Source organism: Pinus tabuliformis, chromosome 1_1 (assembly GCF_031772625.1).
Source record: "Pinus tabuliformis cultivar Carrire ecotype Pingquan chromosome 1_1, CPIR1, whole genome shotgun sequence".
Classification (NCBI taxonomy): Eukaryota; Viridiplantae; Streptophyta; class Pinopsida; order Pinales; family Pinaceae; genus Pinus; species Pinus tabuliformis.
Genome location: NC_142297.1, coordinates 290,707,842 through 290,722,690, shown reverse-complemented (window position 1 = coordinate 290,722,690; position 14,849 = coordinate 290,707,842). Strand labels below are relative to the sequence as shown.

General features: G+C 34.5%; 1 pseudogene; it reads left to right on the top strand.

The window, feature by feature from the left end:
• The first annotated feature begins 10,054 nt into the window (after nucleotides 1–10,054).
• LOC149212688 (protein SMALL AUXIN UP-REGULATED RNA 12 pseudogene) lies at nucleotides 10,055–10,895 on the top strand (annotated as a pseudogene).
• Nucleotides 10,896–14,849: the final 3,954 nt, after the last annotated feature.

The following is a 14,849-nucleotide window of genomic DNA, read 5'->3' as shown; positions in this document are numbered from 1 at the left end:
TAGGGATAACGAGACCAACTTCCCGTTCTAAGGGGGTGTGTGTGTGTAGAGTTTGGTGATGTGTGTGTGTGTAGAATTTGATAATGAATATATGGAATTATTTCTAAGCTAATCTAGTTCTAAACTCTGAGACTGAATTTTATACTACTTTAATCTATGAAGAACAACACATCTAATCTACGCTAACTCGGGATAGAACTTTTTCCATTATGCGATCTAGAAAGATTTCACACAATAACTGGTAATGAAGATTATTCAGCTATTATGAGAATATAAATCAATGAAGATGAACCATCCTGCATAAGAAGTTAAACAAAACGGTTGTGAACAACATATCGCATAATCAATTATTCATGTATTAAGCACAAATCAATGACTCCACCGTACAAAAGTGCCAAATGGTAGTCCACCCATTCATACGTTAACATATAAACAACATCAACTGTATATTACTCTAAGAATGCAAGCAGAAACTCGGCAAGAGATAAAAGTACCATTTATGACTAACTTTATACTCACAGACCTGAAGCAATAATGATCTATTTCTACTTACTTCTAATGCCTACTAAGAGTATAGAAGTGCAACATCAGTAGCAGGTATTAAAATGCAAACATAAATAAATCTTGATCCGTCCATTCATCAAAAACCCCCTCCAAGGGTGCAAAAGTGCATGTTCTGAGGACAAGTTTCTTGACAAATTTCCGGACCCTTCTCCAATGCAACGAGAAGGGTTAAATACTACTAACCGGCTAATTTTAATTACACAAATTTAGGTAACGGCTTCAAATGACCGCCCTTTTACTAAAACAAATTTATTTCTAAAAACTGAATCTAATTTCTAACCATTTCTGTATCTGCTCCTTGGTGCTGTAAGCGATGCGCTGTTCGCCGTGAAAGAGTCGGCTGCTTGTCCTTTCCTTTTGTTCAAGCTTGAAAATTAGAAATAACAAGAGATGGCACCTCTTTCTGACAAACTAGAAGATATTTTTGAAAGTGTTCTTCTGGAGGAGTGTCTTCACGGCGTGTATACTTAGTACAACTCAGATTTCTTTCAAACTGATTGTGTTGTTGCTATTTCGGTTTCCGGCCGTGTGAATGACTCAATGAGCTGGGGATTTTGTTGCCTGAATGATTTTCTCAATTGCAACTTGTTTCCATTCTTTGTTCCAGGCTTTTCTGAGACGTCTTTCCCCTTAAGCGTTTTTCTTTTTGCTTTACCCAATTTGGGACTCGGGATCTTTCATAAACACTTTGATTTTGTGCACCTTTGACTCTGAGTCCTAGATAGCCTATTTCCATCAGCATTTGTTGAGTGATACTCTGGGATCCGCGGTCCTGCTGTATGCGGTATCCATCTGCGAAGTCATCTCCTCTCTGTTCTTCTAGTTCTGGCGCTTTTCCTTAGATGTTTCCTGCATATAGACTTATATCAGTTGCTGACTTATAGTTCACGTAAATGAAAAGAGACAGAAGAAAAGATTGACATGAAAGCAATTAAGTTCTAATGAATGCATAATCATGTCACCCATTATGACTTGACTCTTCGAAAAACGCAACATAATCATCTTTGGATACACAGGCGTACAATCATTAATTTCCCGTAAGGTGCGCGCCTAATTTTAGGCTCACAGATCATGCCGAGGAATGCTTGCGACGAATGGCTTCTGTGATTTGCATCGCCGCATCGAAGATTGCGATGTAAATAGTGGTATCGCAGCAATTGATGGTCTCATTTGTCGCACACCATAGATCGCAGGTCGCAGATTTGCATGGTCGTAGATCGCATATCGCAATATCGCAAGGTCACAAGATTTTTCGCTTTGTCACTTTGTGCTGCTTATGCGACATTGCGACGTGCGACGTCGCATATCGGCCGTCGGCAGTTCTTTAGGTTTTACCCTTTTGAGCGCTTTTAATGCACGCGATGCGATGGGTTCTCGCGTCACTCCTCCTCAGTGTGTTTATGCGCTTTGGGAAAGCGCTCCTTTTTCCTTTGCGACACGATATAGCTCTTAGGGAGTTAATACAAAAGATTTTTTCAAACAAAAATATTTTTTGGATTTTTTGGTTAAGGGTCCCCCTTTGCTTGATGTTATTACTAATATCAAACAAAGAGGGGGGTTGTTGGTGACCACAACATAGTGCAGTTTACTATTTTTAGTAGTTTTTTGGGTCCTAAACTTCTGGAGCCGTTTTGAGGCCCTAAACGACGTTTTTTTGGAAATCTACCTCCGCGATTTTTTTGATAAAAAAATTATCTCTTTCGTCGTAGTCCTTGGAGAGATATTTCCAATGGGCTATCATGCACGTCAAACGGAGATTGTATGCCAAAGTTACGACCCCGGGAAGTTGATGTACCAATTTACCCAAACGGGGCCCATAGTTTGGCGTTTCATCTTCTAGGGTTAGGTTTTGGAATGTTAAGGGTTTTCCATTGTTTCTCAATAATAAATAGGCCTTCGAGCCTCATTGTAAACACAGTTCGAAACAGTTCAGAGGCATGTAGCTGACACATCTCTTCTTAGAGATAAGCTACCATTGCCCTAGCTGGGTTATTTCTATTTGTAAACATATTTCAGTATTTTACAGTAATGAAATGAAGTATTATTTCCACTGCATCTCTGTATTTATGGTTATCGCATCTCTGTGTTTATGGTTATCTTTGTAATTTATTGTGTTCCTATCTAAATCTGGATCACCCCCTTAATGAGAAATAGTTCTTAAACACACCTAATATGTCCGTAAACAACTCAAACTTCAGTGTTCCTAGAGGCTTAGTAAATATATCAGCCATATTATCACAAGAATTACAATATTCAACACAAATCTCTTTCAACTGCACATTTTCCCTAACAAAACGAAACTGAGTGTCTATGTGCTTATTGTTTTTATGAAATAGAATTGTAAGTCAGTTTGATGGAACTTTGATTATTGCAATTGCTAACCGTAGCTTCTATCTATTCTTCTCCTACATCTTGGAGATGTCTATGCAACGAAACTGCCTCACATGCTGCTACACACATAGCTTGATATTCTGCTTCTGCTGAGGATAAGGCTACAATATGTTGCTTCTTGCTGCACTGATAGATGACCCTGGACCCAATGCTAAATGCGTAACCCGTAATTGATCTTCTATCATATAAATTTCCTGACCAATCAAAATTTATATAACCTATCAAGATAACATCAAATGAGTCAGAATACAAAATACCAAAATCTGAAGTTCCTTGCAAATACCTCAGTACTTCTTTCACTACAAGCCAATGGTTCTCATGAGGTTGAGTAATGAATTGATTCAAAAAACTCACTGCATAAGCTAGATCTAGTCTCATTGTAGTCAAATAGATAAGACTACCAACTAATTGTTTGTACAATGTTGCATCTGCGTCTTTCAAACCATCATTCACCTGAAGTTTGTTGTTCTACTGTAAAGGAATAAGTGCAACCTTGCACTCATCCATTTTAAATTTAGTCCACAAACTTTTATTATGCTTACCCTAGGACAAGAAAGTTTGGCTTGAATCTCTCCAAACTTCTAGACCCAAATAGTAATGCATTTCTCCAAGGTCCTCCATCTCAAAATTCTATGACAATTGCTTCTTGATTTCTTCAATGAGATTGTCGGCACTCCCTTTCATGATCAGATCATCTACATATAAATAAATCAACACTACCTGCCCCTCATCATTAAACACAACATACAAATTAGGATCATTTTTGTTCTGTTTACAACCATGCATGAGGAAAAATGAATCAATTTTGTCATACCAGGAGCTAGGACCCTATTTTAAACCATATAAATATTTCTTTAATCTACACACTAAATTCTCTTCTCCCTTCTTAACAAACCCCTCAGACTGCATTAAGTATACTTATTTTAAATCACCATTTAATAAAGAGAATTTAACATCTAATTGATGTATTTTCCAATGATGCTAAGTGGCTAAATAAATAATCAGTCTAATAGTATTCAATTTTGCAACGAGGCAAATGTTTCCTCAAAGTCAATACCTTCTTTCTGGGAATACCCCTTTGCAAGCAACCTTGCTCTATACTTATCAATAGATCTGTTTGCTTTAAACTTTAACTTAAATAACCATTTGCAACCTATGGGTTGTTTACCATGAGAAAGCTTTACTAGATGCCAAGTATTGTTCTTCATAATAGATTCATATTCCTCTTTCATTACTTCCTTCCATTACGAACTCTTACTAGCTTCATGAAAATTATAAGGTTCTACAGTGTTTAACATACTAGCCATGAGTGCACAATCCCTATATCGAGTTGGTAACTGTTTCGGCCTGCTAAATCTCTTGAGTGGTGAGTTGTCAATTATTCTGCTTTGTTCTTCTCTTTATGGACTGAACTCAATTTCGTCCTCTTTGTCTTGTTGCTATTGTTGTTGTTGTTGTTGTTGATCCCTATTTCAACATCCTCATCTGAAAGTAATGGTACATGCCATTCTTCATTATCTTGAAGAAAATTTCCATCATCAACCTGTTCATGGAATACTATGTCTCTATTAACAAATACCTTGTGAGTAGAAGGATCAAACAATTTGTCAGCCTTATACTCACTGCAGTATCCAATGAAAGTGCATTTAATGGCCTTTGAAGTAACTTCTTCCTATTTTCTTTGGGAACATGCACAAAAGATTTACAACAAAATACTTTAGGATGACTTACTACAAGCTTGAAGCCAAACAATGCTTCAAAAGGAGTTTTATAATCAAGACTTTAGTGGGACTCCTATTCTTCAAATACACTACAGTATTGGCAGCTTCTGCCCAAGAAACATTAGTTAGATTCTTACCTTTCAACATACTGTGAGAGCACACTCTACCAGTGTTTTGGTTTTCGTCACAGCTACTCCATTCTACTGAGGAGTGTAAGGTGTTGTAAACTATTGTTGTATCCCATGATCATTACAGAATTTGATGAAATACCATTTCTTGAATTCATCGCGTTGAGCTAATCGGAGAATCATGATGAAACTTCCTGTCTGCATCTCGATCATGTTTCTGAACTACTTGAAATAATCAAAGGCATGATTCTTCTGTCTAAGAAAATACACCCATGTGAATCTTGTACAATCATCAACAAAGATTATAAAATAGTAGGCCCCACCTAACGATCTTGTCGGCATAGGGCCACATAAATCAGTGTGTACGAGTTCGAGTGTATCCCTTTGTTTCATATCATTAATAGTAGGAAATTCATCTTTATGTTGTTTACTGAATGCACATGCTTCACAATCAATATGCAAATTTTTCAAAACAGGAAGACCATCTACCATACCTTTGTTCTGCAACAGAAGAAGGTCACTGAAATTGATGTGCCCAAGTTGATGATGCCAAAAAAATTTAGTAGAATTATTTGAAGACATCAATGCTTGTTGTGGTGTACTTTTTACATCCAGTTTGTAGAGTCCTCCTATACAAATACCTATAGCAATAGGCTTCATCTGGTCCAACAAGTCTTCAACAATACAATAAGATTTAAATAATTCTACCTTGAGATCCTAATCTGTAATTTTTGATATAGAAATTAGGTTCTTCTTAATACCAGGAACATACAACACATCAGATATATTCCTGATCTTTCCATCAGGCAGAGTGACAAGGAAATCTCCATGTCCCTTGATCTCGTACCCTTTATTATATCCAAGGTATACTCTTACTCTAGTGTTGGATTCTCTAAAATTTCCAAACCATTTCTTTTTACCTGTCATATGTGAGGAGGCTCCAGAATCTACGAACCAAATATCTAATTCATCCTCCTCAATGGCTAGTGTAGTCTCAACCATAAACAATCTGACATCCTGGTTCTGATCTGCATCAACCAAATGACCTGCATGTCATCTCTGCTTGTACCTCTCCCTGTCTGCCTTTTTCTTATGGAAAAATTTAGCAATATGGCCTATCTTACCATAATAAAAACATTTAGGAGTAGAGTCATGGTTGTGTGAGGTCATAACTTGTGGTGTTCTTTTTCGTGATATGTTACCTTTTCTTCTGATCAACCACTACTTTCCCCTTTGGCTTGAACTTGGTCATTAATGCAAGATCTGGATTTTGAGTTTGAGAGACAACCTCCTTTCCTCTTATTGTAGAAAAATCCCTGTAAGCTCTTCAAAACATGGAGGTTTTTCTCTTGCATTCAATCCCGTTATAAACATCTGATAATCATCTATCATGTCGTTCATGGTAATCGTGACTAGATCATCATTCGCCATGGTCTGACCGATATAATTTAGTTTATCTTTAACCTCCTTTATCTGGGATATAAATGAAGAAACAGACTCATTCTCTTCCATCTTGATGGAGAGAATCTTCTTCCTGAGGTACAAAGTTTGACTAGTGTTCTGATCTCGTACATTTCTTTGAGAGTCGTCCATATATAATTCGTTGTCTTGCACTTCTGAATGTGAGGGATGATGCAATCTTTGACTGATAACTTGAGAAGAACCTTTGCCTTCATCTCCCTTTTATCCTAGTCTTGAATCGTTGTATTCAATCCACTAGATGCACCAATCAGCTTGACCTCATCACCGGTGGAAATGCCATAGGCATTCTATCCCTCAAGCAGGATCTAGAGCTTAAACTTCCAATTAGTATAATTGGAACCATCAAGCTTATTATTATCATTAAGATAAGCTTCTGCAATTTGATTATTCATCTTTGAATGAATAAAATACTTCAATAACTTAAACAAACCCCAGATCTGCTTTACAGAAAAAAATTCTGACCCCAAATTCCTTCTTCTTTGTTTAAATGCCCCCTTAATATCAGATAATACTCCCTTCAAAAAATGAGAGCCCTCCAATTAAAATAACTCCAATTTTTTTTTTTTAATTAAAGCTTTGGAACAAAAAAATCAATTCAAAAAAACTTAATTATCTGAGCAATGATTATTGAAGCGTTTTGTTAAGAAACGAATGAGAGGAGACTACCTTCAATAATGTTGACACATAAATTTTGAAAATCACAGCCTTTCCGTTCGCCCTTCCATGTCGATGTTCCTTATCCGCGTCTAACAACTATCAAGGCCCTGCAATGCGAATGAAGTCTTCCTCTTTGTTGGTAGAGCACCATGTTAATAGGAACATTGGCTTGATGGCTATTCACTGTCAACACCCTCCACCACAGCAAGTAAAAAAAAAAAAATGCTCCGATCAGCACACGAAAAAACGGCCTCCTCGACCTCCTCCTTACGGCTCTGCTTAGTGATTTGGCCTCCTCCTTGACGTAGGTCCAACCTCCTCTATACTTCCGGCTTGCAGGTTCGAACCCTGACGTCACGCTACTCCCTCAGCCAGAGAACATATAGGATTAAGACCTCCTCTTTAGCGGGCAACTCCTCCATGTAGCCTCCTTGGCAAATCCGGCCTTCTCTATGCAGATTTTTTTGCTTAGAAATCTTTCCTTTTGAAAATCGGCAGCAGATCTCAATCACATCGGGGCAGTCCACTCCAGCCTCCTCGTGGCCTTCGGGCAAGAGAATCAACCTCAACCACTACCTTCTATATAGCAAATTTCTTTAATCATGGATGCGGCAGCAGTACTGAACTGCTATGATTCTGTTGTTCACACCTAAAGTTCAGTGACCTTATCCACCAGGGAGTCGTGAAGCTCTTCATAGCGATACACGTCAAAGTTGCGACGGTCCACCCAAAGCTTGCGCCAAGTTTCCAAAACAAAAACTGCAAAAAGCGTTACAGTGCACTCGTTGCACTTTTCCACCCAAAACTTGCCACGAATCCGCTTCAGTCGTGCCCTTCACTCAACCTACAGGATTAACAGTGTTGTGCTCTGATACATGTCAAGAGTTGCACAGGGAGGATATGAAATGCCAAACCAATACAAGAGGAGCTCATAAGTGCGGATCACCAGGAGCACCTTCAATCAAAATGCCACCCAGGTTTCACATTAATCTCCAATAATAAATAGATCAAATTTATTAAAGAGTTTGGACTTCTGTGATCCATACTTGATTGTAAGAATAACTTTAGCAAAATCACATAGAGAATCATTTGTTACGCGTTTTGAACCAACTAGTGTGGCTCATCGTTAGGACAGGTTGAGGAACAAATCTGAGCAATCAGTTAAATAGGGAATGCATGTCCATCAACAGCTATATTTGACCGGGAAATGGTTAAAAAGACTCCTAACGACTAGATTAGACATGGGCCCAGGTGGAAAGTGTCAAAGTTTGTTAAATAAATTATTCAAATAATATTATATTTTCTAATCTTATGGTAAATCTTATTTAAAGAGACCATAGTTTAATTTTATAATATTATTCCAATTATTAACTTCTCAAATAAATATTATTAATCTAATAATAGAGTAGTGTAATATTTATTTATTTTTTTAAAGAGTAGTGTAATATTTATTTATTTTTTTAATCTTCAAATTAATACTATCAATAGTAATGTTATTATATTAACTTCAAATTAATATTATTAGTAGTATGATTATTATAGTAACTTCAAATTAATATTATTAATAATATTAGCTTAAGGTAAAACTAATAATGTGAGTAATTTAATTAAAGGAATAATATTACTATTGTTGCTATTTTAATTGTCGTTTATATTTAAAGAAACTCAACTGATATCATTATTACTTTAATTTTCTCGTAAAATTTCACTATTATTAAATAATAGCGATATTATACTTAACACTCATAATACTAGGATAAATAATTAAATATTATTAATTAATAAAATAACTAATGTTATTAAAAGAATGATATTATTATTACTAAATTATTGTTACTATATGAAAACAGGAAACAGAGAGGGAAAAGGCAAAGACAAAAAAACTGGGATCCAACAACTACTAAATATAATCATATCACTGAATAATAAAAACCTAATAACTAAGAAAAAGAAAGCCACAACTACCTAACCATAAGAGCCTATTCTCTATTAATTCTAACAATATGATGTGTAACCTCCGGAAAAATCTACACTCATTGAAACATAAATCTACACTATCATAATGAATCCCTCATGATCACTGTTGCGAATTCCGTCTCCGCCAGACGAGATTCCCACTGGTCAATAACCGTTACCAACGCCACCCGAACACCTGCTTATGATAAAATTTTACAACTGAATAATGGCCGTAAACTCACTCCTCTACCACCTGACAGATCACGCCCCACCAGACCATAGCCGGACAAACAACGTGTGGTTGAACTTACGATCAATCCACATTAGGACAGAACCTTTTATATTTGAAAGGAGATCAAACCTGTCAAAAAAGATTTTTTCACCGAACTCTCTAACAGCCATGAATGCAAACCTAATTCACCGAACTCTCCACCAGCCATGAACGCAAACCCAATTCCATTAGCATGATGTTGAAAGCTCTGAATGCTGACAGCTACCAAAATATTGTGGGGGATTCCAATTAACATGAAGTACCAGCCCCATGTGAATGCGGGCCTTCTTCTGCTCAAATCTAGCAATGCAGACAGTCCCTACTACTGAGCGATTGAGACTCATCACATGCATTTGTCCTTCAAAGATGCAAAGGTAAAATTGTCACGGACCAGCACGGTCTTGTCCTCCTAGTCGCGTTAGTAACCTGTATGTAGACGTTTTTACTCTTTCGGGTAGCTATTCCACTCAAATTTGGCCAGGAAATTTTGGAATCTAAGTTTTATTGATGTGATTCGTAGAAATAATGTTGTAAGAGTACTAAAATTATTTATACATCAAAATCGCCCCAAAAATAAATATATATATATATATATATATACTCAAAAATACATTTTAAAAAACATCTTATACACTCAAAATACATTTTAAACTACTTAATGAAAAATAAAAAACATCGGATAGTTACACCCTCCTAATTCCTTGTACCCAAAAGTGGGGAACTTATTATTTGGTTTCACTCGGACATCTTGCAGATTGACATTAAATGCACGCTCTAGCAATTTGCTAATTCAATATCGAGTTAGGACTAATCATATGACTATTAATTTTGCTGTGGATGTTAGTTTTTAGTGCTTATATATAGAGAACGAATGTATTGTCATACCATATAGTCTTCTGCAAGCTTCCCATTCCTTCTTTTCTGTGATAATTGTTTTGCTTCTGAAATCAATGGCAGGAAGGATTAGGAATCCTCAAGTTCTTCTTTTGAAGCAGATGATCAGAGCATTTTGCAAGGCAGCCCATGTCTATAAGGCAATTGGGCATCACCTCTCTCCAAAGAAGAGAATGTATTTCGCAATGAAAGATGAGGTCATGGGAAGATCATGCAGTGCTCTGCCCACAGATGTCCCCAAGGGACATTGTGCAGTGTATATTGGAAGCGCACGCAGTAGATTTATCATCCCCACCCTTTATTTGAATCATTCTCTGTTCCGGGCATTGCTAGAGAAGGCTGAGGAAGAGTACGGGTTTGATCACCATATGGGACTCATTATTCCCTGTGAAGAAGCTGTTTTCCAGTCACTGACCTCTATGTTGGAGAAACAAGGATGCCGCACGTGGAACTTTGAAGCTGTATGAGCTCTTGCATATGCAGTGACACATAGATTGCGTGCAATCTGTTAAAATGAAGCCAAACTGGGCCAAGATATCGAGAATTACAGCAGCTGGCTTGGCTGGAGCTGTAGAGATGTCCTTTGAAATTGAAAGTAAAACCAAAGATATTCATTGCTTTTTCTTCCCTTCAATTTTGAGTTGGAGAAGGTGCAGGACTCCATTATAATCGTATTAGCAACCAACATGATTTGAGTTGCTTAGGAATTTTCAGGTCATCTGTCTTATCGTCTAAAATTTTGCATAAGGCAGTGATACTTTTCAAATCACCTCCTTCAAAATAATGTAGAAAGCACCGAGAGGTCAAGGGACACTATTAAGCCAAGGGCTGTTAAAAAATTGTACAGAGAAATTCAATTATAGATCAAACATGAATTTTGGACCACTGTGCTGGATACAATTTTCTTGCCTAAGGCTAGTGAGAAAGGCCATTCCTTTTGGTCATTTTATGAGTTATGGCTAGTTGATAGTTGATACAATGTCTTCCATTGGAATGGTAATGCTATTCTGTAAAGGTATAAATAATCTGTAGTCCAACAGTTAATCAAATGTTTTCTTTAATGACATGTTACATGATTTTACCACTAGTTGTGATCCGTTTCGTGCAATACCAGGAGGTCCCTTACTAGTAGGTAGTTATGCTTTATGAAATGCGGTCTCTACGAGGAGTTCTATATGAATTATGGTAAATGTGCATTGCACTTCGCAATCATGTGGAGGTTACGCAAAACAGTTCCGTAGATGTTCGTAAGATATGAAATCCACAGAAGAAATCATATAGAGTAATTACTTAGTGGGGATAACAGCGTCGTATGAATTATAAATTCTATAAACAATAATTAACGCTATTTTGTAATTCGAATTATAACTTCTTGTTTAGTTAATTCTACAGCGAACTTCCAATGAATAGATTTCAAACATAATTGCGTGGAGGCCCAGAAAAAATAAAAGAGAAGAGGATATAGTGATTCTTAATAGATAAATTGCAGAGGGAATGTAACATCACTTTTTATATGCTACTGCCTAACTATTAAAGAGGAAGTACAATTTAAGCTAAAATTATATACCATGAAGACCCACCCACTTGATGTTGTATTCACATGAAATTCTAATTATAGTTATAATAAGAAATAGGGATTAAATTTAATTTTTTAAAAGAGTCAAATTTATTTTAGGGTAGCAATTATGGTGGGAGTTTATTGTTTAGATAGCTAACAAATTAGATCTGAAAATAATTTGTACATTTTTCAAAAATAAAATTTATTTTTTTAAAAGAGTCAAATTTATTTAAGGGTAACAATTATGTTGGGAGATTATTGTCTAGATAATTAACAAATTAGATTTGAAAATAATTTGTATACTTTTCAAAAATAACACTTAAAGAGAGCATGTTTTGGTACTCTACACTATTGTAATTTTTCATTTTCATTATTTAAATTGTATTTATGAACGCATTAATAGATTCAATGTCTTGAAAATTCTAGAGAGTACATAATTTCAACTTAAACTTGCAATTCCAACAAATTTATATTGGACTTCTAAAAAAATGAAAGAAAACACTCAATTTTAAAATAGTTAAATTACCTTTTAATCATATGATTTTTTTCTTTTTAATTGCTTATATATATAGAGAGAGAAAGAGAGCATTGAAATACTTTAATTAACATGGGCATTGAAATATTTCATTAATAAACCACATTTCCCACACACACACATATATAATTGAATGAATTACTTATTTCTTATTGAGAAACGAATTTTACGTATGTATGTTAAGCACAAATACACTATTTCAATATGGGCCATAAATAAAATAGTTGTATAACAACTATATATATATATATATAAAGAATATAAAATTAATTTATTTAAAGTGGATATTGAAATATATATATATATATATATGAATTACCCATCTTTCTCATGCTCCAAAATGATAATATAAAATATTTTTCACTTTCAATAATTATATTTCTATATAAAATTAATTATTATATATATATATAGATATAGATTTAAATATTTTATTTATAGTTAAAAGTGAATTATTATTATTATTATTATTATTATTATTATAACACACACATATATTATTCTTTTAAATCCATTCACGTGCACATATGTGTATGCTTCTTTGTTTCTAGAAATAAGTCATAACATTATAAATAAATATGGAAACCTTAATTATTAAATGTATTTTATTTTATTTTTTATTATAATATAATTTTTTTTTTCTTTAGTAAATATTTTATCTTCATTTAAATATACACAAGTAAACTCCAGATTAAAAACTAAAGGAACTAGACATTTCTCTCATACTAGGATTTAGAATGAGCCTTTAGATGTAAAGGGATAGTATAGTAAAAATGAAAGACTCTACAAAAAGATAACTGAAGTTTATGATGAATATGCTGTAGATTATATAGCTCACTTTTAAGACTAAATAAAATGAAAAAACTATAAATTTCTCCATAGAGGTAGCCCACATTTTGTAGAGCACATTATTTTGGTGTTTCCTTTTGCATTTCATTATGTTGTGTTTTCTTTTCACATTAATTTGTATTTCTTTGTGATCATATATTCCTAACAACTAGTATTAAAGTGAGGTTCTGATGTTGAAAAGGGACTATCAAGTATTTGTAGAGTTTATGCCAAATTGTTGATTGTTTGAGAAGTATACGTTATTGTTTGAGTAAAGCACCATTGAGCATGGAAATAATGAAGCTGAGTAAAATGGAAAAATTAAATAGGGCTAATTTTTCCCTATGAAAATGAAAAATGGAAGATATATTAATTTTGAACGATTAACATCTTCCAATTGAGGAGTAGAACAAAAACCTTTGTAAATTATAAAAAGCTACTAAATCAAGCTAGACATTAAGGCCATTTCCATAATTAATGAATTTTTGGCCAACAATGTCTACTTAAATGTGGCTAGAGAAGATAGTAGAATCTCTCTAGAAAAAGTTACATGATCGCTATCAGAAAAAACATAACGTTGAAAAAGTTTTTCTTAATGAAAAATACAACATCAAGATGAAGAAGCATGCTTCACTAGGAAAGCACTCAAATAATTTTAACATAATTTACAACTAACTTGCCTTTATTAAAATTAATTTTATTAAAATTAATTTTGGATGATGATATGAGAGCCATATTACCAATATGCTCCATGTTGGACAATTGGGAGAATCTCATTGCAACTATAAGCACCTTGTCAAATATAAAACGCATCAATTTTGATGATGTTAGTAGAAGCTTAATGAATGAGGAGCTATGAAGTAAATAAGTTAAAAAAAAGGGGAGTATAATATTTAATTATAACTAATCATAGTAGGAAAATTGATTGAAACCATCAAGGATGGTCATGCTCAAAAGGTAAATCAAATAAAAAAGAGACAAGTCAACTTGTTATTATTTTGAAAATCCAGGACACGTGAAAAGAGGTTGTCGAGTCTAAAATAAAGAATAGAAGGTAAAAAAATTGTTAGCGCAAATAGAAAATTGATCAGTAAAGATGAAGGTGAGATCGTTTCGGTAGTTTCATGTGGTTAGCTTTTATTGATCTGCAATTTCCATGAATATTCTATTGGAGAGTTTGTTACAACAAATATACTAAAAAGAACTAAAATATATGATATAAAAAGATAATTCCTTTAGCTTGAAAATTAGTTATTATTGATTTTTTGTTTATGCATGTAATAGATAAAATATGAAAAATAGAGAACACTTAAATACAAACACATAAAAATAAAAGAAACACAAATATGTGCTTTGGGAAACTATTTTGAGGGAAAACCTAACTAGAAGGTAGACTACTCTACTCTCTTTTTATAGAATGGAATTAACCAAAGTACAAAGGAGAAGGCACTCTGTATGGAGTTTCTTGAGACTTATGGTTTGTTGGCTATTATAGAACAAAAACCTCCTCTATTATTCGCTCTCACTCCCCTCCCATGTTTCTCTTATCTATTATGGAATAAGATCCAATAAAAAATGAATGGAACTCTTATTCCTCTGAGTGGAATGGTTACAACACATCCTGGTAGCCAAAGAGAGGTTAAGTTTGAATCCACCAACTCTTAACTTGAGTTATAAATTTTACCCTTCTATATTCTTCTTCATAGTATTCATCTGGCTAGGCCATTTCCCATGAATAATGGGGGTTAACATGGAATCCTCTTGAATTTTGATCATCAATCACAATAGATGAACCTCCCAGAAGCATAACATTTGCATTTGAACTCTAATTGACACCTTTCTTACATAGTTGGAAAGGTTTTTG